The 25752-nt window shown below is 47.1% G+C and overlaps 1 protein-coding gene across 3 annotated transcripts in view; it reads right to left on the bottom strand.

Annotated features, from left to right (window-relative positions):
* The window catches only part of HIVEP3 (HIVEP zinc finger 3), a 528576-nt gene that overhangs the window by 109164 nt on the left and 393660 nt on the right, over window positions 1-25752 (bottom strand). For all 3 annotated transcript variants that reach the window (XM_055392917.2, XM_055392949.2, XM_055392929.2), the window contains one exon: window positions 12959-13157. The gene's annotated coding sequence lies outside the window, so the exon portion shown is untranslated. The remainder of the gene's footprint in view (window positions 1-12958; window positions 13158-25752) is intronic.

Genomic DNA, 25752 nt, shown 5'->3' with positions numbered 1-25752 from the left:
ACTGTGGAAGCGATGCAGGGCTTCCACTGTATTTGACAAGTCTTTTTTTTTTTTTTTTTTTTTTTTTAGCAGGGTGGTGAGTTCACTAGTGTTATATTATCATGCATAATATTGCTGCTTGGCTGAAATATTTTGAAAATATTTTATATTTGTTAAATATATGAATAACTCCAAGACTCCTTTAACAAGTGTGTTTTCTCTCTGCTAAGATGACACTCTCTTCCGCATCTCAAGTGGTTTAACCAAAGGGGAGAAGAAATGACTGATTTCCACAAGAGACACGCCCCAGCTGGGGAGCTTCTGTCACCTCTCCCTCCACTCCCAAAGCCTGTGACATGTGGTGGGTGGATCTGAGCATCATTGTACCTGACCAAGGTGGAGTCCATTTCAGACAGGGCATGGTGTCATGGTTGGCATGGCTCATACAAACCCATGGGTCTAGGAGGAAACTTAGAGCACCCCAAGTGGAACCATGTGGGCTCCACTGATGAATGCCACAGCAGGGCAATGGGCAGTGCTGTAGAATTAAGCCCCCAGCCAACATCTTTGTTTCCCACCTGCACAAAGGACGTGTCTTGGCATGTATATTTTTGCAAACAGCAGACTATCCCGTTCAGTTAAAGGCAGGGTAGGTTGTACGTTGAGATTTCTAAGAGGGACGCACAGAGTCTCAGAGTCTCGGGGTTGAAGGGACTGCCAAGGACACTGGCCCAAGCTCCCATTTGAGACTCCAGCCTTCCTTAGAGGCTGCTCTCAGGAGGCCACTCACTGCCTGAGGCAATAGCAATTACTTTTTTTTTTTTTTTTTCAAACAGGGTATAGGAAGTAGGGAAGATGGGGAGCCTTTTTTTTTTTTTTTTTTGAGGTGGAGTCTCACTATGTTGCCCAGGCTGGTCTCAAATTCCTGGCCTCAAATGATCCTCCCGCCTCAGCATCTTGAGTATCTCAGATTACAGGCTTGTGCTACTGCACCTGCTCAATTTTTGTTTTTCTAAAAATGGTATCACCCTATGTACATTCCTCAGCACTCGGCCTTCCTCATGGACAGTCTTTCTAGGCTACAGGCCAATAGGTTGTGAGCAGTTATCCTGTACCAGGCACAGTTATAAGCACCTCACATAATTAACTCAGTTACTGCTCCTAACAAGCTTAAAGGACAGGCACTATTGCAATCCCTACTTTACCAAAGAGGAGTGTGAATGGCCAGAGGGTCAAGCAACACAGTTTGTAAGTGGTGGGATCCGGATTTGAACCCTGGCTGTCTGTCTTCAGACCCTGTGCTCCTAACCACTCTACCGTACTGCCTTTCCAAACAGAGAGACAGGATCTGTCTCAATCTTGTTACAGCTGAATGACGGACCATGGTTTGGATGGAATACCTTTAAATTTACTGTTAAGTTTGTATATTTTTTGTAATTTTTCCTACTAGAATTTTGCCATAAACATCCTTTATACACATATCTTTACAGACTGATGCATTGTTCCATAGGCCGGATTTCCAGAAGTGGAAACATGGGTCAATGTGTGTGTTTTTGGTTAAAATACCTATGGGGCCTATTGTTTGGGCCATCGTCCTAATAATGAGCCATGTCATTTTCACTCACTGGTTTTAATTCTGTCCCAAGGACCACACAGAACATCTCTGACCCTTTTTCTCCAGACAACCCCTGGGGTGGTTGAGGACAGCAAGTCTGTCTCTCAAGTATTCTGTTACCCAGTTTCTTCAAAAGTTCCTCTGACAAGGGCTGCGTGCTCCTGAGGGCTGGTCCAGATAACTCTTAAAGTGCGGCACCGCCTGGGGTGATCTGGCTTATGCCCGTTGCTCCTCATTCAAAGACACACAGAGAGGGACATTGACAGTGCACAGGAGATATCAACAGTGTTTCCTGACATCCACGATGCACGGGAGAGAACCAAGTAGGTAGGATTCAGACTTCTCATCTTCACCTCTCCCAAATCACACACATGCCTTCCTGAGAAAGAGACCCTTTGTGAGATATTAAAGACCAGCCAAATTCTACTCCCACATCATAAGAAACTGGAGTTCACTCTTTAATTAGAGAAGATGCCAATGGCTTTGGAACTGGACAGGCTTCTAAACATCTTCTAGTTCAGTGTCTTCTTTTACAAAAGAGCCCTGGAGGGCAATGACCGCACCAGGCTCACATGTCGTTGGGTGTGTGGCAGCATTTCCCTAAGCTGAGACCAGGGTCACCGGTGGGTGCATTTCCCCAGCTCTCTCTGCCTGCTGGTTCCTAGGAACCATCTTACTAGAAAGGCGTAGTGTAAATATTTTGCTAAGCAGCCAAGAGAGGAAACTTACCCAGGCTGAGCTGCCCTGTGCTGGGTGCTGGCCATGGACACAATGCTCAATGAGGGCCATTATCTGGGAAGGGAGGGCTGTTTGTTCCGCTGCGGGACGGTGCCAGAGCCCGGAGCCACCAGGCTTGCCACTCTGGCTGCCACACAGAAGAGTCTCCTTGCGCTCAGCAGACTCTGCGGTTATGCAATGCCGGGCCAGGAGGTTAACTCTCCCCAGGCCAGGAGCCAAGCCTTGTTCCTTCCTGCCTAAGCATGTCCATCTGAAAATGCTGAAAATTGAGGGCCTCAGTGTTTGCAAAATGTGCTCGGGCCCTGAACCTGCTGGTTTATTCCAAAGGGCGTAGTGTTGAGGAGCTGGTGTGCCCATCCTTGTGGCTCCTGGCAGCCTCCTACCGAGGCCTAGTGCTCTGACAGCAGTGTCTGCCCGCCATCCTCGGGCACCACTCACAGGCCTTGCAACCCTTTGCCTGGGTGCCCCTGTCCCGTTCTTTCCCTTTCGGTGGTGTTTGGTCTAAGTCCTTTCTTAAGCCCGAGTTCTACTCACTTGTTCAAAGCCTTCCCTGACCACCCCAGGCCCCAGTGACCTGAGCTCAAGGATGAGTTTCCCAAGACAAAAGGGACCTGGGAAGTTATCTATCCACCTGGCCCATTTTCCAGATGAGGAAACTGAGGCTTGAAGAAGTTGACTAGTCTGAGAGAAGACTGAACAGGTGTGTCAGCCTGGCTCCCCTCTCAGAACTCTTTCTCTTATACCTCACGTCCCATCTGTCAGCAAATCATGTTGGCTTGACCTCAAAATGGAGCTGGAATCAGACCCCTTCCCATGGCCCCCGCAGCTGCCACCCTGGTGTGTGACTCTATCACCTCCTGATCTGTCATGTTACTGCCTCCTAGCTGGCCTCGGGCTGCTGCCCCCGCCCCTCCAGGGCAGCCTCCTTCGGCAGGACAGCCCACTCCTCTGCTCAGGCCTCCCAGGGCTTCTGGATGTTGTGCCTGCCTCTCCCTTCCAGCCTCCTCTGCTCCTGTGCCCCCACCCCCACTCCTCCAGCCACACCAGCTTCCTTGCTGTTCCCAGCAGGCTGATCTTGCCTCCGCCTGGAATACTCTTCTCTGATACCCCCAGCACTTGCTCCTCGCCTCCCTCAGGTCTTTACTCTCCACCCGTCCTGACTGCCTGATTTCAAAACCTTGACAACCTGCCAGCCCCGTGCCCCCTATTCCTTTCCTGACTGCCATCTTGTCACATACTATGTATGTTACTTAAGAAGATAATATATTTACATTTATTTTACATACACTTATGTATTTAAGATCTCACAAAATATACAGTCTATAGAGTGTGCATGTGTGTGTAGTGACGATATGTTTGTCTATTTCCCTACCAGCATGTAACTCCAAGAGGCAGGTGTTTTGTGCTTTGTCACCCAGAATGGTGCTTGGCCCCTTATGTCTAAGTAGGGCTGAAGGTAAGGATGACCTACCTCTTTGAGGATGGATGAGGATGGTGATGGTGGCTGGGGTGTCACCTGACTGGTATGGGTGTTAGGAGTGGGGGAAGGGACGAGTTTGGTGGCATATGTAGGCTCAGCAGAGGGAGAGCCAGGGCTCCAGGGAGGTCAGCTGGGAGGCTGTCCGAATGCTATATTTTTGGAGCCATATGGAATAAACACCCAGACACCTGGGCCTCAGTCCCCCAACCCCAACCAGCCCCGGTAGAGCAGCTCCAAAACAGGAAATTCGCAGAGGTAGCCCCAGAGAGGCTGCTCAGATTAGGCTGCAGTGAGCACCTAGGCATGGCTGGCCACTCCCTGCTTTTAGGCATCCTGAATTTGCACGTCTAGGAATCTCCATCTCCATGTTTCAAGCTCTCTAGTGGGTGACTCACAGGCTCTGCAGGGGTTTGGGGGCTGCAGCTGAGTTCCTTTGAATATCTGTTGAATGAATAAAAGAAATGGAAGGAAAGGGGGAAAGGTGCTAAGGCAGACACAGGAGAAGAGGACAAAGGCTTGGGAGCACTGAAACGATCCCAGGGAGGCATGCCAAACAGAGCCCGAACAGAGGCAAGACAGCAGGGCTTGTCCTGACAGGTGGCACAGGTGGGTCCAGTTTCCACTCGCTCTCCCACACCTGCAGCTATGCTGGCTGGGAGCACAAACCTCAAGCAAACAGAAATTTTTTCTCGTGATTTCAGTTTTAGTTTGATTGACATTTTTATTTACCCATGACATAGTTTCTTTTAGGATAGCTGGCTTTATTCTAAAGAGCAGCCCAAACTAAGGGCCTAGGTGATTTGGCTGTTCAAATCTCCCTTTTCTGATCCTCCTGTCCTGCCCTACCTCTCCTCTCACCTGTCTGAGCACTTCTCTGACTCTTCCATCCAAGCTTTTTCTTCCTAGATGCCTGTACTCAGTCCTCAAGCTTTGGTCTCTAATCCCCTGCTTTTCTCTCTCGCACTGCTCGCCTTGACTTGGTAGCAGCTTCCACAGCTGCACACATCACCTGCCCCGCCCAGCACGCCCCAATCCTGCATTTCCAGCAGCTCTCACATTCAATATGCTTAGTGCCCCACTCATCTTTTCACCCCTCTGTCTCTGGTAAACCTTCAGGCTTGCGACACTAGCGCTGCCTCTAAACTCCACTCTCCTTTGTCCTCATAGCACCCATTCACCCAGTCACTCACCGTCCACTCCTACCCTTTCCCTCAAGCAAACAGAAACCCTGATTGGTTCAACAATTACTGATCAACCACTACTGTGCACCAGGCAGTGCTGGGTACCGGAGGCATTTGACTTGGCCTGTTCTTCTTCCACCTGTGGCACCTCCAGGACCACCCGAGGCCCTGAGATTGGGAGAGGAAGCCTGTTCCATAACTGGTCAGCCCCACACCTGCAAGTAATTGACAGTGTGACCCTGGGCAAGTCACTTGCCACGTTTGAGCTTGGGTGTTCCCAACTGCCCTTTGGGAGGATTATTCATTCCCGCCTCACCTGTCCCCAGTCCAGCTGGGAAAGGCATCACCCGGCTTCCTACAGGTGACACCAGTCTGAATAATACTTGTGGTGCACCCATAGCCATGGTGCAGCCTCTTCCTCCCACAGACCATGGCCTTGACCCCCTTCAGCCTCCTGGCCTCCAGTATGGGACAGAGCTCTGGAATCTGCATTTTAAAGAAACTCAAGGTAATTCTGTTATGGGAGGGTATGTGGACACACATGGAGAAATTCTGGCTCACAGCATAAAGTCTAAGCTTCCGCACCACCTCCAACTCATTGATGAAAACTTCGCCCTGCTTTCCAGCATTGGCCCCCTCTGTCTCCCAAGGGAGGGCCTGCAGCCGTGGCCAGACTGGTCTGTCCACTCCCCACCCTGAGCCCAGCAATGAGCCTGCTCTTCTTCTTTTGTTTTGTTTTGTTTTTCGAGACAGGGTCTTGCTGTGTCCCTCAGGCTGCAGTGCAGTGGTATAATCACAGCTCACTGCAGCCTCCGTCTCCTGGGCTCAAGCCATCCACCCGCCTCAGTCTCAATATTTAGGACTACAGGAGTATGACCACCACACCTGGCTAAATTTTTTATTTTTCTAGTTTTTGAGATGAGGTCTCACTACCTTGACCATTCTAGTCTCAAACTCTCCGGCTCAGGTGATCCTCCCACCTCAGCCTCCCAAGTAGCTGGGATTACAGGCCTAAGCCCCCAGGCCTGGTCAGGCCTGCTCTTCTCTTATGATTTCCCCAACTTGGAAAGACTTCCTGACCTCCCTATCTCTGCAAGTCTCTTTCCCACCCTGCAACATCCAACTCAAATGCCTTCACCTTCCTCTATCAAGCTCAGAATCTCCACTTGACATGAGTTAGGGCCAAACACACAGGCCATCATCATTTCCTGCCTGGATTGCTGGCTGGCTTTTGACTGGCTCATATCCTAGCTTCCTAAGCTGACTGTGAGCTCCCTGAGGCCAACCATCCATCTTGCAGATCCTTGGGTTCAATAACAAATGCTTACTGAGCACCTGCAGAAACCTATACAGCAGCACCCTGCTGGGTGTACAGAAGAGGAAGGCCGAATCCCTGCCTAGAGGGGAGCCCCTCTCATGGAGAGACAGATGGAACTTGCATATATGACCAGGGTAGAAATAAAGACAGGGTACCACAGAATCCCAGAGTAAAGGTTCTAATGCCATGGGGAAGGGGCACTCAGGGGGCAGGGAAGAAAAACTCAGAAAGAGGGAGCAGCACACACAAAGGATTAAAGTGTGACATGTTCTGCACAAGAGCAGGGGTTGGGGAGGAAGAAGGATGGAGATAACGGGAACAGGCTGGACTGGGAATGCTGAGCTAAGGGTCTGGATTCATCCTGTAGGTCAAGGGTTGGCAAATCCAGCCGGCTGCCTGTTTTCGTACATAAAATTTTACTGGAACACAACCACGCCCATTTTTTACATATTATCTGTGGTTGCTTCCAGGCTGCAATGACAAAGTCAAGAGAGACTATATGCCCGGCAAAGCTTCAAATACTATCTGGCCATTCAGAGCAAAAGAATGCTCATTCCTGCCATAGACGTTGGAAGCTATGGGTGGATTTTAAGCAGCAGATAGCAGGGTCAGATTTGTGTTTCACGTTTCTATCACTCTCGGATCATGCTGGGATGTGCTGGAGCAGGCAAGCCAGGGGAAAGGGAAGGTGGCTGGGAGGCTGGTACAGTTGTCCAGGTAGGGGATGGAGATCAACAACGGCATTGCTGTTTTTTATTAAGAGATTCATTAAGAGTTGCCATCTGCCCACACTGGGCTGTGCCCTTTACACATATTCATTTAATCTGCAGAGTAACTGCTGGATATAGCTAGAGTTGTTATCTCCATCCTACTGATGAGGCACAGAGAAGTGAAGTCACTTGCCCAAGGTCACGCAGCCAGTATGCGACAGAGCCCGGATGCAAACCCAGTGGTCCAAACCTGAACTGGGGCCCTCAGTGCCAAGCTCCAGGGCTTCAGGGTCGAGCATGTTTTTGGCAACAGATCCCTTCGAGCCTCCCTGGGAATACACAGAACACAAATCCTCTAAAGGAGAAAATCTACCCCAGCCGAGTCAGGCAGGAAGTGGGAGGCAGCAGTGTGGCTATTTTGGAGAAGCGACACGAGAAACCACGAAACTTCCTACCTGTCCCGTTTTGCTCCCATCTGTCCTCGGAAACAAGGCTGCCCCTCTCCAAGATAAAAAGGTGTTTCTCCCCACACAGTGGCTCTGCCACTGGTGGTGGGAGAGAGAGCACTAAGCTTAGCACACACTTGCTATTTTTAAAGGGCTATATAAACAAACAGGGCTATGTAAATAAGAAGAAAATGAGGTCATCCTTTTAAAACCTAAAAATGTCCCTTTTCTATGGGGTGAGCAGCACAACCTCAGAAAGCACAGGGGTTTTTCTATCCCCTTGAGGCTTCTCTAGCCCACGGCCTCCAAAAACCACCAGGCCTTGCTCTCTTCCTTGCACCCACTGAGTGAAGGGCAGGTGGCCTGGGAGTCAGGACTCCTGGGTTTCATTCCTCGGTCTGTGGGCTTTGCCTCAAATGCCTAAGGCCAATGTGCAATCCCAGCCACCACCATCCAGGGAACCTGACATCCAACCCCACGCTGGTCTCTCACAAACACGGCCCATGCTCCAGGCCCTCCTCCTCCTGTGCCAGCCCTGGCTTGGCAAGCTGATTCTCCTGGCCCCTCTGCTATCCTTTTTCCTCCCCACTGCCTCACACCTTGACCTGTTGAATGGCCACAGAGGCTCTCTGCACGCCGATCAGAAGTGACGTGTATGCTCCCCACCCCTACTTCTCTGCACACATGTTTACCTTGCTCCATGCTCTTCTGCACCTTTTCTTCAAAGGCGCGGGCCAGAGGTCATTAAAGCAGCCCCAGGAGCTGAGTTTGCTCATCAACAACTGCTAGGAGACATCCCAAGCCTCGGCAGAAGCTCACATGGCCTCCCTGGGTTGCGAGAGTACTATTTCCACTACTGACTGCACTCTCCACAGCATCACCTCAGCTTCTCCCCTCCCCATCTCTCCTTCCTCCTCTGCCTCCAACTCTCAGCATCCGTGGCCCCTCCATTATCCTCCAGTACAAAAATGAGAACCACCAATATTTGCTGAAGGGGTAGTCTCCAAATTGTGTTCCATGAAAGTGTTTCAGAGGCTCTCCAAATGTTCCATGACCATGTTATTCTAAAAGTACAGTTTGACTCCTATTTTAACAGAAAACGAGCATGTACACACATTCAAACATGCTCTATAGCACATGGGAACACTGAATATAGCCAACAAGTGCTGCCGGTTTAATCTGGTTTGTGCAGACCTCAGATTAAGGTCTGGGTAGATCTTGACCTTCACTGTTGAAATGTATCTTCAGTTAGGAAGAGTGGAGCTCTTCACTGGGTATCTTTGTGTTGTCATTTTTTAAATTCAGGACTTTATATGCGTACATAAAACCATACAAGCAAGTACACTCTGAAGCTTTCAATGACAAGACAATGTATTATGTGGATTATCATGAAAATATCATAAATGATTGTGGGGCTTCCTGTCTGACATGCGTGTGTAATAGGAAGGAATTCAAGCAGTTGTTGGATATTGTCACTGATGCAAACCAGAATTCCCTTCTACTCCTCCCCAAATGCCCAGATAATGTTGAACTGAAGACCATTCTGTGGCTTTAAGGCAAGCTGTTAACAATCTGTCACCATTCACATCATGTTATGGATGTTGATTTAGAATTCCTTGGCCAGGTGCGGTGGCTCACGCCTGTAATCCCAGCACTTTGGGAGGCTGAGGTGGGCGGATCACAAGGTCAGGAGTTTGAGACCAGCCTGGCTGACATGGTGAAACCCCATCTCTAATAAAAATACAAAAATTAGCTGGTGTGGTGGCATGCGCCTGTAAGCCCAGCTATTCGGGAGGCTGAGGCAGGAGAATAGCTTGAACCTGGGAGGCAGAGATTGCAGTGAGCCGAGATCATGCCATTGCACTCCAGCCTGGGTGACAGAGCGAGATTCCAACTCAAAAAAAAAAAAAAAAAAAAAAAGAATTCCTTAATACTTTGCAGTCAAGCCAAACAAAACAAGAAAGAAAAAGGAATATTAGATATTGCAGCTGATAAAGCAAGCAATACAATGATGATCTAGGGCAGAGGTCAGCAAACTTCTTCTGTAAAAGGCCAAATAGTAAGAACTTTAGATTTTGTGAAACAGACAGTCTCAAGCAGCCATAGATAATGCATTTAAAAAATGGTGTGGCTATGTTCCAATAAAACTTTACCGAATCAGGCAGCAGCCTGGATTAGGCCCACAGGCAAGTTTGCCAATTCCTGATCTAGAACCTCAGATTTCAATGTGTTTGTGCATCAAAACAGAGGTGTCGCTAATAACATAATAAATATAACTTTCATAATAAATAATAAATAAATGTCAAAAACTAGACAGCCAGGTGTGGTGGTCCATGCCTGTACTCCTAGCTACTCAGGAAGCTGAGGGAGGAGGATCCCTTGAGCCCAGGAGTTTGAGGCTGCAGTGAGCTATGATCACACCACTATACTCTAGCCTGGGCAACAGAGTAAGACAGTATATATTAAAAATAAATAAATAAAGTCTTTTGCATCTGACTTAAATTAGAGTAAGTCTAAATGGCAATAATTTGGAGATAAGAAATAAGAATAAAAATGAGAATTTTTAAACAATGTTAAAAATTTGAACTTAAAAAATAATGTATTCATAAACCATGATTTTAACCTGTTTTATATATTGACATTCCATGCAAGATTTGACTTTTAAAAATAGCTTCTAAGACTATAAAAGTTTGAAAACTGCTCAAGTTTCTCATTGCTGAGAAATTGCTTCCATATCCATTTTCAAATGAGATCTGTCCTCTAGTTTCTCATTCAGAAAGCACATTTATTCTGGAGAAAGCCCCACTTCAGGCCCCTTCTGAAGAGCGGCTGTGACTCCATGTTTCCCTGCCCTCAGTAATTCCACACATAGCTGTGCCCAAGCCTCTGATGGTGCTGATGGGCCACCCCGCCCTCCCCAGCACCGGGGCGTTTGCAGCACTGCACACCTCTGTCTTGTTCGGATGCCATATATCCCAGCTCCTCCCTCGTGGCTGGGAGGGCCGTGCCAGCAGTGGCCATGATCACCTGGACTCCAGCAGCACCAAGTCAGCACCTCATTAATCACAGGCACTTTCTTCCCCAGGGAGAACACAGGCACAGGCAGGAGCCAGGTTTCTCGCTGGAACTGACAGCTCATTTCCCTCTGGGCAAGTCCCATACTCTACAGATTCTTCCAAGCAGCTGGCTGAGCCCATACGGACAAACAGAGAGTCTGGGCATGAAGCGGTGGGAGGGGAGGGAAATGCCAAGTCTGCAGAGGACCCCCCATCTGTACTCCCTGGACAGTTCCCCCATATATCTGGCTTGCATCTCTCAGAGGGCTCTGCTTCTGGACTAATTCAAGTATCTGTTGTACACCTCATGGAATGAACCCAGATCCTGTCCTGAGACTGCTCATGAGACCCCTAAATGGCTGTGATAGGCACAGAAGGAAACAAGTGCTAAGTTGAGGTACCAGGAAGTGCCCCAGGATGCCGAGCCAGGGGCATGCTGGGGCATTACAGCATGATCGATTCCTATGAACATGTGGACATTCCTGGGGAAGGGGTCATCCTTGGAGCTGCCATTGCTCTTCTTCAGGAAGCATCTTGGTGGAGAAAAAAGTGCTGGGTCTTTTGTAACCAGAGGCTCTGCCCCTTACCATCTGTGTAGCTGTCTTTAAACTACTGCACCTCTCTGTGCTCAGTTTCCTTATGTGCACAACAGGGGCAACAGGACCAGACTCACTGAGGTTTGGGAAGGACTCGAACCTGTCTGTAAAGTACCAACCATGTGGGCAGCAGCATCGGTCCCCATGCTTCAGCCTGACCTCAGGGACGCAGCACTGGGGCCAGAGGGCAGGGCATGCAGATGGCACAGGGCTGCAACTGGGAGAGCAGGGTGGTGGCCCAACTGCCCACATGCGCCAGAAGGGTGACTCACATTTGGGAAGTCCTTGTTAATGTGGCTGGCAACATTCTAGGGGCCTTCCCCAGCAACCCTGCGAGGCAGGTATCACTACCAGTCTCATTTTGCAAGGGAGAAGGATGAGGCAGAGATGGAGCGATTTGCCTCTTAAACCAGTAAGTGCCTCACACAACCACTAAGAGTCGGGGCTGGGATTTGAACTCAGGGTGGGTCTACACTGTTAAGTACCACAACAAACATCCCCTCTCAAAATGAGGCTCCAATGCCCAGTTCTTCCTTGGAATCCAGGGAACGATTCCTTTACCTCCTCAGGAGAACCCTGGTCTAGGCCTAGGGCTGGTAGGCCCAAGCTGTCATATTGTGGGCAGAGACACAGGCTCTAGCCACCCCGAAGTCCAGGCAGCAACAGCAATGCCATCTCTGAGGGCTGCCTGTGGCCCCATCCCCTTCTCTATACAGTGAGGAAACTTCAGCTTTCAGAGAAGCGGAAGAGTCACTGCTCCTGGCATGCCAGGCTGGGAAATGTTGCCTTGGAAATCTCAGCTGGGCCCACAGACCCAAACACAGGATAGGATGAGCATCTCCAGGGCCCCAGAAGGAGGCCCTGGAGTCCCCAAACCTTGGCTGCATCAGAATCAATGTAGATTCCTGGGTCCCCAACCCCCAAGAGTCTGATGCAGAGGGCACAGGTAGGCCAGAGAACTCCCTCCTTCCGTCCATCCCTCCCTCCCTTCCTTCTTTCCTTCGTCATACCAGGCACCCTCTTTCTAATCCCCAGCTCTCTGGGTGATTCTGGCTCTCCACACCAGAGAAAACATCCAAGGACTTGTTCTTGACCCAACAAGCTTCTAACACTGCACACCTAACCTGTACTGCAGCCTGAACATCTAGCCAGAAACCACAGCACAAACCTGAAGATCTAAATGCATATATAAACATAAGCTGATACCAGGCCTCTCCCCAGGCCCATTTGATCACTATTTCGGGAGCTGGGGCCCTGCTATTGAAATTGCTGAAATTCCAAGAATCATTGCCCCAACCCTGACATCTTTTCAATTCTTCACAACTTGGGGGCAGGTGGGGTGAGAAAGGGGACTGAAGACCTGCTGCTATGTCTCTAACTCCCGTGGTGCTCCTCTGACTAGGCATTGGGGGCAGTGGTGGTCTTCAGGCAAGAACCATTATGTGGGAGAAGAGGGTAGACCTCTGGCTATCAGGAGCACACAGTTGGACTGGCTTGTGGAGGCTGTGGCCCCTGGAGAGGGGGCTGTGGCCCTTTGAGAGGAGCTGTTGTGTCCTTTGCCAGGACAGAATGGAAACTGAGGTACTGGGAGGGGGCGGACTGCATTTCATGGGAGACATCATGGGAAGCAGTAGCCAGTTGCTGGCACTCAAGGTCTCTACTCCTGACCAAGGAAGGCTGAGGACTTCCAGAACAACTTTCACAGAGGCATCAGAAAGGCAACGATAACACTAATAATAACAATAATACATTTTTCAGAGGAAGAACTAAGCAAGCTCATGCAAGACAGACCAACATGGCGCCTGGCAAGCATATTCAGCAACAGCCCCCATTTCCTACCTGTGCTGAAGGCACCACTTCCGATGACCAAAACTGAAACGCTGTTCTCTCTGAAAGCCAGCATTCATGTCCACTCCTGCGGCAGCCACCCTCCACCTAGGCGCCGCTCTTCCCACCAGAGGGGTGGGCTTGCTTGGCCAGGACCCCACGAGGCTCCTCCATGAACTAGGTTGAGGCTGCTGGGTTTGTGCCTCGAATCCTGCAGGAGATGATTGAGAAACATGGTCAAAGAACTTTCTTGGTCAACTTTTTTAGACACAGAACAATCCCTGCCTGGTCCCCAGAGGACACACACCTCAACTACTCCCAAGCAGCTTTACTTGGTACAGGGCCTGATCCCCACATCCCCCTACTTTGCATCCAACACTTAACTTCTCTGAGCCTCTATTTCTTCACTAGTGTGGTAGGCAGAATTCTAAGATGGCCCTCAAGACTTCCGGTTCCCCTGGTGCACAGACCCTGCAAAGCCCCCAGGACTGTGAATAGGATGGATGGTTGGGTTATGTTACAGGGCACAACTGACCTTAAGAGAGGGGGATTATCAAGACCTGGCCTGGTATGAAAGCCCTTTAAAAACAGAATTTGCAGGAAATGCCATTCTGGTCACCAGCCTTGGGAAAAGTATTTATGGCTAAGTGCTCAAAAGCAATTGCAACAAAAACAAAAATTGGCAAGTAGGCCTAATTAAACTAAAGAGCGTCTGCACAACAAAAGAAACTATCAATAGAGTAAATAGACAACCTACAGAACGGGAGAAAATGTCTACAAACTGTGTATCCAACGAAGATCTAATATTCAGAATCTATAAGGAACTTAAACAATTCAACAAGCAAAAACCAAATAATCCCATTAAAAAGTAGGCAAAGGACACAAATAGACACTTCTCAAAACAAGACACACAAGTGGCCACCAAACATGAAAAAAATGCTCAACATCACTAATCATCAGAGAAATGCAAATCAAAACCACAATGAAATACCATCTCACACCAGTCAGAATGTCTATTACTAAAAAGGCAAAAAAAAAACAACAGATGCTGGCGAGACCGTGGAGAGAAGGGAATGCTTACACGCGGTTGGCAGGAATGTAAGGTAGCTCAGCCACCGTGGAAAGCAGTTTGGAAATTTCTCAAAGAACTTCAAACAGAATGACCATTCAACCCAGAAATTCCATTACTGAGTATATACCCAAAGGAAAATAAGTTATTCTGCCAAAAAGACACACGCATTTGTATGTTCACTCCAGCACTATTCACAATAGCAAAGACGTGGAATCAACCTACATGCCCATGAGTGGCGGATGAGGTAAAGCAAATGTGATGCATATACACCATGGAATATTATGTAGTCATAAAAAAGAACAAAATCATGTTCTTGACAGCATCATGGATGCACCTGGAGGCCATTATCCTAAGAGAATTAACACAGGCACAGAAAATCAAATGCCATGTGTTTTCACCTATAAGCAGGAGCTAAACATTGGGTACACATGGACATAAAGATAGGAACGACAGACACTAGTAACTACTGGGTGGGGGAGAGAGAGGGAGGGACAAGGGCTGAAAAACTACCTAGTGGGTACTATGCTCACTACCTGGGTGACAGGATCATTCTACTCCAAACCTCAGCATCACACAATATACCCAAACCTGCACATGTACCCCAAATCTAATAGAAAAGTTGAAATTATTTTTAAAAAGCAGAGCTTTCTCTGGCTAATCACAGGAGAGGAAGTCAGAGAGATTAGGGTCTGGAGAAAGCTTCATCATACCCTCACCGCCTTGAAGATGGAGGGTTGTATGGAAAGGATTGGCCCGCAGCTTCCAGGAGCTGACAACAACCCCTGCTGATGACCAGCAAAAAACAGGACCTCAGTCCTACCATTGTAGGGAACTGAGTCTTGTCAACACCTTGAATGAGCTTGGAAAGCAGAATGTTCCCCAGAGCTTCCAGATGAGAACCCAGCCCACCAACACCTTGATTCAGCCCTGAGCAGAGAATCCAGCCACTCTGTACCAGACTTCTGCCCTACAGACCCGTGAGCTAACAAATGGGTGTTATTCTAAGTCACTAAATTGGAGGAGATTTGTTATGCAGCAAGAGAAAACTAATACAGCCTGGAAAACCGACTCATATTCAGGCATGGGTGGCAATGAAATACAATAATAGACATAAAAGCATATTGTATTCCCCAAATCACAAAATAAAACAGGCCAAGGGAGGCCTGTTTCAGGGCAGGAGCTCAACAGTGATTCCTGAATGAATACGCAAATGAGTATTGGTTTTTAATAACTGACTTGCCAGGCTGTTGTAAGGATCAAATAAGGAAATACAGAGGAAGATGCTTTCTAAACTAGAAAGCCGAAGTTGTTTCAGTCAGTGGTGGCGTGGCGTGTCATATCCACGCCGTGCTCTTTGGAGGATGGTCTGGTTTGCCCGCTGCAGGCAGTGTCGTGGAATGGATGAGAATGTGGCTTCCAGGGCCAGGTATACCTGGTTCAAATCTAGCCCTTCCACTTCTGACGTCTGCAACTTGAGAAAGTTGCATTGCCTTGCTGTGCCTGGCAAGTGGGGCTAAGAATGGTGAGTGCCTTCCAGGGCCTGTACTTTAATGAGTCCGTACATGGAAGAAGGTTGGAACAATGCCTGGCACGGCCCACGTAACTGCTCTGAATATTATCTCAGAGTGGAACCCAATAATCTGGGTCTGGAGTAACCCGCACACAGGCCTGGGGCACTGTTACCTTTCTCCTCTTGGGCACCCTGCTTTTTATTCACACAGCCTCAGAATCATGTTTGGCAACCATATCGCACTGCTGATTCCTACAGAGCATACAGGTCACCAATGCCCCCCTGCTGTCCCCTTCCCAATGTACCTGCTGCTATGAAACCCAGCCAGCCCCCTCCTACCCCCAGGGCAGCATCGCAGCACCACACAGTGGAGACGCTTGCTCTGTGGCTCTGTCTATCAATCAGTTCCTGATTCTGCCGTCCGAACCCGCCCAATTTCTCACTACTCTGTGGGTTTCTATCCTCCCTGATCTGAACTCATGCCCTCCAATACATTGCAGTTATTAATCAAAATGGCCGTGCTCTCTTCCTCCCAGTGTAGAAACACTCACTTCTCAGAACACGCTATTCTACAAACACAATCTACAGTTTCCTACCTCTGAGCCTTGGCTCAGGCAGCCTCTTCTGCATGGAATGCTACTCACCTCCCTCTGCAATCGTGCCCACCTTGCTGAATCCTGCCCATCTTCCCTCAGGAGGTTCAGCTAGCTCCCACAAAACTGGACCTAAGTTCTGACTCTCCAGAATACCCCAAGCACATTTGCTGTGCCCCTCCTAAGGTAAATAACAGCATCCACTGTGCTCAGCCACTGCTTAAAGCCCTTCTAGATTGCATACAACTCAGGCAGGGTCATTCTGACTCACTCCCTCACCCTGAGTATGGCCTGTCACACACAGTCAGTGTGGAACAATTCTCTTTCGCGCCCAAGTTGGTTGTTTATTCATTTAACAGATGTCCACTCAGTGCCTATTTTGGGTAGAGCCGGGTTGTAGGTGCCAGCGTTAATAGATGGCAAAGATTTAGTCTCTATCTTCAAGGGCAGCACGGAGTAGGGGTAGTCAATTTTGATGGTGTCTGAATGTGTGAGAGAGAGAAAAAAGAAAGAGGATATTTAAAACAAAGGGAGTCATGTAAGAAAAGACAGATCTCTTGACCTCGTGATCCACCTGTCAAGGCCTCCCAAAGTGCTGGGATTACAGGCATGAGCCACCACGCCTGGCGGATCACGGGGTCAAGAGATCGAGACCATCCTGGCCAACATGGTGAACCCTGTCTCTACTAAAAATACAAAAATTAGCCAGGCGTGGTGGCACATGCCTGCAGTCTCAGGTACTTGGGAGGGTAAGGCAGGAGAATTGCTTGAACCCAAGAGACGGAGGTTGCAGTGAGCCAAGATTGTGCCACTGCACTCCAGCCTGGGTGACACAGCAAGACTCCAACTCAAAGAAAAGAAAAAGAATAAAAAAAAGATAAAAAGAAAGGACAGAGGACCCCCAAATGGCCAGAATGTTCAAGAAAATTGCATGGTGTCCACATGGCTGGAGGTGAGGGGCAGCAACAGTGGGAGGTGCTGCGTAGGGGCCGGGACATGACGGTTTGACAGATGAAGTGGTCTGGATGTGGTGGTGCTGTGAAGTGAGGTCATTTTCATCAGTGAGGTCCTGCAGCCAGGATGAGGGGTGTGGCTTGAGGAGAAAGGATCAGGTAGAAGGAGAGAGACTTCTTCCGGCTGCGGTCGTGAGGCTGGTGTCACTGACTGTCCCCAGTCTCCTCCTCCGTGGCAGGTCAGAGGGCTGCCCACCACACCCGTGTCCAGGTCACCAGAAAAGGTCACACATACCTGAGGCCCTAGATGGCAAACTGAGCCCATTTATCTCCCTCTTCTCCCCCCACAACACCCCTCAAATAAAAGGAGAAATGTGCAAATAAGAACAGATCTGCAGTAGCACCAGCTGGCCAGAAAGTCCGAGGGAAAACAGATGAGAGGGAGTGACAGGAAATCTAATCAGAGCGAAGCTGGCCTCACCCAGCCGGGCAGGGAGGGCCCACCTGCCAGGCACCCCAGGACTTGCTCAGAGCTCCTCCATGGCAGGGCGGGCTGGAGTGGGGTCCTGAAATCCCCCCCAAAAAGAGTGGATCCTCTCAGTTTCCAAAAAGACCAAAGTGAGAGTTGGGCAGGGAGGTACTGGGAGCAGAAAGTACCTCCCCACACACCTTTCTGCCTTCAACTGCATGACTTTATTATCCCAGGAGCCTCTCTCCCTGGCAAATGGCTTCACTGTTCATCACAGAAACCTCCTGAAGGACCCATCTACTCTTCAGTCAACAGCTGGTGCCCTACGATTCTCTGAATCCCTTGCCTGGCCTCAAAATCCCTCACCTCATGGCTTCCACCAGTCCTGGACTACTGTGTTCCTTACACAACCCTAACCAAGCCCCCACATTGACACACCCACCTTAAAGAGAACTGCTAGGCTTCAGAAAACCCAACCTTGCCTCCTTCCTCCCAGACAGGCCAAAGCCCTCTGGAATCAGTGCCCTCCCTTCGGCAAGTGAGTAATAAACTCAGCTTTGCCTTACCAACAAGTCTGTAGATGCTATCTGGGGAGCTGGCATTTGACAGTCTCTACAAAAATGCTTGGAATCAAATTGACATTCAATTTGGTATCTGCATCATTTACAACAGGGCAGACCTCTGAGCTTGGAGGAGAAAGGGTTAAAACCCTTAGATCCGTTACTCAGCCAAGTCTCAAAGCCAGAGAGAAGTATAAAATAGTGTGACACCCACCACCCACGCATCTTTTCTTAAAAAAAAAAATTACTCAAGGAATTACTCAAAGGAAATAAGAATTATACCAGAATAAGTAATTCAAAAAAGGACAATATAGGATATACAAGAAACAGGGAGAAATAATAAAAGCAGAAAAAGGTGAAGTGAAGTCTAAACAAATGTTGATAATCATGATCCTATCTTGTTGGGAATTAGATACCATTTAATTCTTGACATCAATAGAGAAATCTGTGTAAAAACTAACCATTTCTAGAAGAAAAGCAAGATGCAAACCTTTTAAACCACTGTGTGGGGAGAGGGGAAGGAAGAAACAAAGAAAACTCTATTAATTTAGCCAAGAGTGGGAAAAGAAAAATTAAACAGGAAAGAAAAAGTATAATAAACAAAAGACATAAAATAAGATGACAAAAGACACAATAATATGAATATATTAAATTACTTTAAGTTAAGAGACCAGGCTGGATAAAAGGAAAAAAAAAATCCAGCTATATGCTGTTTGGAAATAACACACTTAAAACAAACTGACAAAAAAGATGGAAATCAAATAAATGGAAAAAAGGCAAATGGCAACGAAAATAATGCGAGAAAGCCAATATTAATATCAGACAAAATGCAAAAATGTTAATTAAATACACTAAACTGGGGCCTTTTATATTGCCGAAGAGTCTATTTCTCCAAGGAGATACAAAAATCATGAACTTTTACTCTCATCATAAACACAGAACCACAAAATGTATAAAAAATAAGACATTCTTGGAATCACAAGGAGGAGGTAAAGAAAGAACAGGAAATGTCTTGAGCATTATTATTTGAAATTTGGTGGTATAAGTAACCTCCAAAGAAGAATAGAAAGGGTTTGAAGATGTAGTTAGTAAGTTTAACTTCATATACATTCAAGAAATAGAGAAAACACCTTTTTCTCAAATGTCCCTGTACTAGACTGCAAAATATCTCAAATTCCAAAATGCACGAATTGTATGGACCACAGCCTCAGTTCTTGATGAAATAAAATTAGACATTAACAAATAGCAAAAAATAAAAATACATAAACAAATGATGCACATGACAATTTAAAAATGCTTTTCTAAAAAAACTCTTGAATCAAAGAGGACAGCAACGCTATCGTAGGATAATTATAAATGTACAACATTGAGAACCCTACTTTTCAAAATCTGAGTACTGCAATCAAAGCTGCATCTACAAGAAAATACAAAGCTTAGATGTTTTCATGATAAATTAAGAAAGGTTGAAACTAAATGAGTTAAGCACATAACCGAAGAAACTAAAAAAGAATGAAATAAACCAAAGTAATCTAGAAGAAATGAATAAAGTTGAAAATAAAACGAGTGAGAAAATGACAGCAACCACAACTATATATATATACACACACACATATATACATATATAGCTGCATATATACATATATATGCATGTATATGTATGTATATATACATACACATACTTTGCTGATTTTCAAAGTCGCAAATAATCATTAAGAAAGGTGATATAAACATATACATGAACATTTTGAAAAATTAAAGAGAATTTGATACATAACTGTGTCAATGAATTTACAAGTTGGTGATTTTCTAGAAAAGTATAAATTGTAAAACTGAAGAAGAGGCAGAAAACCTAAGTAGACTCTAATAACTATAGAAGAAACTATAGAAGAGAAGGCTGTCGAAGATGGAATTCCAGATTAGCAGAGAAAGAATGGATTATTTAAATAAAAGCACTAGGAAAACTGGCTGGCTGTTTATTCATTCAACAAATATTTATTAAGAACCTACTATGTGTTGGGCATTGTTCTGGGCACTGGGAATTCAGCAGTGAACAAAACAGAAAAGGTCTATGCCCTTACGGAGCTGAGAGTCTGGTGAGGGGAGATGAGTAACAAACAAATCCGCAGGTAAAACAAACCACATGGCAAATAGTGGCAGGTGTTACAATGAAAATTAAGCAGCAAAATGGGTACAGAATGAGGAAGGGTGGAGAATGCCATTTTAAATAGAATACATGCACCATAGACACACAGAAATGTATATGGATTAGAGATATAAACATCCTATAAAAGCAAGTTCATGAAAATACCAGAACTATTAAAATATTTCTATAATTTAGTGTTGGAAAATAACTTTAAAAGCCCGAATTGGACCTCAGTGCTCTTAATGGAAAAGATTAATAAATCTAACTACATAAAAATATTAAGCATTACATAAAACAAAAAACCCCAGTTAATCAACAGTTAAAAAGCAAATGACAGATTGGATAAAAATATTTGCAACATATATGAAAAAGTGTCAATATCCATAATATGTAATAAGCATCCACAAAACAGTAAGAGATATAGCCAATAAAATGGAGAAAGAAAATGAACAGATCATTGCTTAAGAAATAAAAATGTCTAATAAATATATGCAAAATGCTGGCCTCGTTAATAAAGAATATATTTAAAAATGTGAATCACTTGAGGTCAGGAGTTCAAAACCAGCCTGTCCAACATGGTGAAACCCCGTCTCTACTGAAAATACAAAAATTAGCCCAGCATGGTGGCACATGCCTGTAATCCCAGCTACTTGGGAGGCTGAGGCAGGAGAATCACTTGAAACCGGGAGGCAGAGGTTGCAGTGAGCCGAGATTGTGCCATTGCACTCCAGCCTGGGCAACAAGAGCGAAACTCCATCTCAAAAAAAAAAAAAAAAAAAAAATCAGTATCACCTTTTCCCATATGGTTAGCAAAGAGGAAAGTGATTGCTACCATCAAGTGGTGGAGGGAGGAGTGGTCGTCAAATACTTCTCAAATACTGCTAGTAGGGTATAGATGAGGAGAATCTTTTAACCGTGTCTACCAAAATGTATGTTGACTCGGCAGCTTTGCAGTGTGCACACACATCATCATACACAAACATACACACACATGCACACATAGGGATGATCACTGTAGCACTATTTTAACAGTGAGGATGGATGCAGCGTTAATGACCATCAGCAGGAAATTGGTTTAATAAGTAAATGATGATAAATACACATAATGGAATAGTCATGGGAACATAACTTTTCTTAAAGATAAACATATACTCCTACCAATAATAGAGATTCATTGTGACTTTGTCTACGTATCAAGCTTTGTCTATGTGACATACAAGCTTCAGCGCTTCTCACAGGTAGTCTCCCTGCCCCCCTCCCTCAACAGTCTGCTGGGTGGAAGGTGCCACTTCTGCCCCCATTTTCCATCTGAGGCCTACAGAGGCTAAGGCCTGACCAAGCGGTGAACCTTGGTCTGTTAGACTCTGGAGCCTGCACTCTCAGCTGTGACACACACTTCCTCTCAACGGGATGGTGAAAAGCAAAATCACAGACACACATCTATCTGTGTAGCTGTGACTGATGGAAAGGGCCTGGGGGATGCAACCTTGTCCTGGGGGGCACTGCAGAATGGGTGGGGCTTGAAACATGCATTCTTGTTTCTACATTTCCATACTGTTCTTTTTTTTAAGCACTAAGCATGTATCACTTTTGTAATTTGAAAATGATATAAAAGTATAGAGACAGAAAGTAGAATAGGGGTTGTCCGGAACTGGGGCAGAGCAGAATGGGGGGTCAGTGTTTAATAAGCACAGAACTTCAGTTTTACAAGATGAAAACAGTTAAGAGGCCAATATCTTAAGTGAAACAACTAAGAAACAGAAAATCAAACACTGCATATTCTCACTTATAAGTGGAATCTAAATAATGTGTACACATGGACACAAAGTGTGGAATAATAGATGCTGGAGGCTCTGAAGTTGGGAGAGTGGGAAGGGTAAGGGATGAGAAATCACTTACTGGGTACAATGTACATTATTTGGGTGACGGTTGTACTAAAAACCCACACTTCACCACTATGTAATATATCCATGTAACAAAATTGCATTTGTACCCCTTAAGTTTATACAAAGAAAGAACAGAAAGAAAGAAAGAGACAGAGAAATAAAGAAAGAAAGAGAGAGAAAGAAAGAAAGAAAGAGGAAGGAAGGAAGGAGAGAGAAAGAAAGAAAAAGGAAAGAAAGAAAGATAGAAAGGGAGAGAGAGAGAAAGAAAGAAAAGAAAGGAAGGAAGGAAGAAAAGGAAGAAAGAAAGAAAGAGAAAAGAAGAGATGGATGGTGGTGATGGGTGCACAACTTTATGAATGTATTTAATAACACTAAACTGTACATTTAAAAATGATTAAGATGGTAAATTATGTGTATTTTACCATAATAAAAATTGAGAAACTGATATAAAAGTGTCTTATTTTTAGAAAACAGTTGAACAGGGAGGGGGCTACTAGGGGTGGAGGGGCCCATCTGCAAGGTGGCACCCACCCAGGGCAGGAAGGACCAGGGCCAGCTCCTCTGCTGGCCCCACCCAAAATCATGAGGAGGGAGGGCCATTGCTCTCCACTCTCCACCAACACATCAAAGCAAGGCCTTTGCCAGCAGCTGGTAGGGGCCGCATCTGGTCTGGGCACTGGGGGTTGGCATCACTGCAGCTGACAAAGGGTTAAAGAAAAATCCTGGATGCCTGGCAGGGGCCAGCCTCACTGGGTCATAACAGCTGTTTTCCAAGGGCTGGCAGGGAGGCAGGGGGGCTTTGGACTCTGGCACTGGGCCTCACACCCTGATCCTAAAGAAAGTGGAGAAGAAGGCTGGCCCTGAGGCCCCTGCCACCCTCCTGACACCCTCCTGACACGTGGCCCTTCCCTCCACTCTGAACGGAACGTCTGCAGAAGGGGCCGGCACATGGAAAGTCAAATCTGATTTGTGTGGGGCAGGGAATTGTGGGATGAATCTTTCTATTTTCAGTTTTATTTGTTATTGTGGTCTGTGATCAATAAGAAAACATGAAAATCTAAGACATGGGTCACACATGGCAGAATCATATGGAATAATCCTGGTGGTTCATGCTGGGATACTGGCAAAGGGGTGGATGGGAGGGGAAGAGAGAGAATTACTGGCATGCCTCATTTACCCAGCACCACAGAAGTAGTATGGTATAGCATAGCGAGTTGGCCTTAACATCATCAGAAAGACATGGGTTCAGACCCTGGTTTCATCCATTACTAGCTCACTTTCCTCATGAGTCAGAAGTGAAGACTCTCACCCCCTCCCTGGGTTTGCCACGTGGATCAGATGCACAAAGTGTATATGAAATGAGTATGAACCCAGTATACAAAAGGCACTCAATAAATGCCTGTGCCCTTCTTCAGTTATGGTGGGACACCTTCCAAGTCTCCCTCCCTCTGTCAATCTCTCCTCCTGGCTTCTGTTTTGGGGTTTGGGGTTGGCTCTGTGACCCATCTCCCTCTCTGTGGTCAGCCTTCCGGCTCTCACTTTCCTGAGGGGCTCACCTTTGTTTCAGCAGAGTGCGCTCTAGTCTGAGAATGCTGTGACATGCAGCTGACAGCCTGGAGGCTGCCTTGGGAAACTTCCCGGTCCCCAGCTGTGTTCTCCAGACAAGAGGCTTCTCCCTCACATGGTAGCTGACTCACGGATGAGTGAGGCGTCCCCAACAAGGAGAGTGGGCAGAGAGACAGGCAATGGAGCCCAGTCATTGACAGCGACAAGACCTGCTTTGAGGATACCCAAAAATGTTTTCCAGGAAAGACAGGGCATTTAAAAATAGAGAATGGTGATACTTTCCATTGTATGAAGGAGCAAAAAAGAAGAACTTCAAGTACAAGATAACATATTCCATTTAGTGGCAGGCAGGAATATACTGTCCCATAAACTCTACACTGGGATTTGGCAGAAGAAAAGTTCATGGTTTTCAGGCACTGCAGGGACAAGGAAGGGAGATGTTGCTGGTGTATGGGGAGCACCCAGCCCAGGAGTCGAGGAGAATACTGGAGTGGCAGGAGGAGGAACAGACGAGACCGGAGGAGCTGCACTTGGAGATGAAGGTTCTGAGAGCTGCTGGGGTGGGGTGGGGGTTGGGGGGCGGGGGAAGGTAGGGGTGGGAGGAGCAGTGAGGTCGCTTCCTGCTATATCAGGCCACACCTCGCAGCCCTCTGTCACAGAAAGCCCCCTGGAACTAGGCACTCGACACAGGGGAGCAGAGAAGACACCGCGTTCCCTCTCTGGGTGCAATAGAAAGCCCATGAGGCAGCCCCACATTTGAGGTCCAGCTGCACCCAGCTGAGTGACCTTGGACAAGACACTCTCCATCACTGGGCTAGACCCCAGGGTGCAAAGGTGAAGAAGACCTTGTCCATATCTCAGGCTGTGATGGATCTAGCAGGGAAGATAGATAAGAAAGTCAGTGGTTCTGGCCCTTTCTCCCAGGGAGCCCAAAACCTGAGCTGCTTCCCCGCAAGAAGGCTGCTAAATCTCCCCAGGTTGTAGACACAGAAGCCAGAGGTAGAGGAAGAACCCAACATTTGTTGAGTGTCTTCCACGTGCAAAGGCTGTCCCTGCATTTTTTCACGGTCATACTAATGCTACGGTCAGGCTCCATCATCACCATCTGACAACTGAGGAAACTGAGGCTTTGAAAACAGAGAGATGTGGACAGCCTTGCACTGCAGGAGGGCCCAAGGCTCTGGCATTAAATAAAACTGGACACTACTGGTCTTAGACACTGTGTGGCCTTCTTCGAGTCCTTGACCACCTGTGAGTCTGTTTCCTCACCTCTGAAACATGAGCAAGAGTGCACGCCCTGGGCTGGGGTAAGAACAAAATGGTACGGTTGGCTTCCCAGAAAAATCCACCTTCTCCCTCCTCCTCTTCTGGCTACTTCTGATCTTTTAGCTTTACTTATGTTTATGATTATTTCATCTTCTAAAATAAGAAGATACCAGATCCCATAACAAGATTGCTGCAACTTATTCACAGCAAAGCAGGTGGAGGCCTCGGGAGATCCCGGGGACTACAGAACCTCCACCACTGGCCCACAGTAGGACAGGGGCAGGGAGTAATTCATGCCTACTAGGAAGACTGTGATAACAGGTGTGTGTTTTTGGAGGCAGAATTGCTTTTTGCCCACACGACAGCTGCCCCCTTAGCTAAGAGGGGAAGCCTGGTGACCCAGGGTCCTCCGGGGACCCAGCCAGGCTTCTGGTCTAGATCTCAACCTGCCCCACTCCTGCCCAGTGCTACCCCATCTTCCACCCCATCCCCACCTCCACCAGTTCAGAGATTCAGCCAGACAGAAAGGCTGTGCCAAAGGAAATTGTGTGCCACAGGGCCCACTTGGTCTGCTGTGGTGTTCTTCCTTTTTTTGGACTTTGTGGCTGTTTGAGTGGGTACCTTTTTCCATAGAAAGTTTCCATTGCATCAGTTATTTACATTGTCACCACCTATATGTGGGCTCTGGTTTCGAGTCGGTGAACCAGAGCAGGCCCTGTGGGGCCCAACACTGCTTACAGGGGGTGACAGGAGCCAGTTGCTACGGCAAGAGGACCTGCAGCTCTGGG

This window comes from Gorilla gorilla, chromosome 1 (assembly GCF_029281585.2).
Source record: "Gorilla gorilla gorilla isolate KB3781 chromosome 1, NHGRI_mGorGor1-v2.1_pri, whole genome shotgun sequence".
Taxonomy (NCBI): Eukaryota; Metazoa; Chordata; class Mammalia; order Primates; family Hominidae; genus Gorilla; species Gorilla gorilla.
Note: the sequence above shows the minus strand (reverse complement) of the source record. Positions and strands in the feature narration are given on the sequence as shown.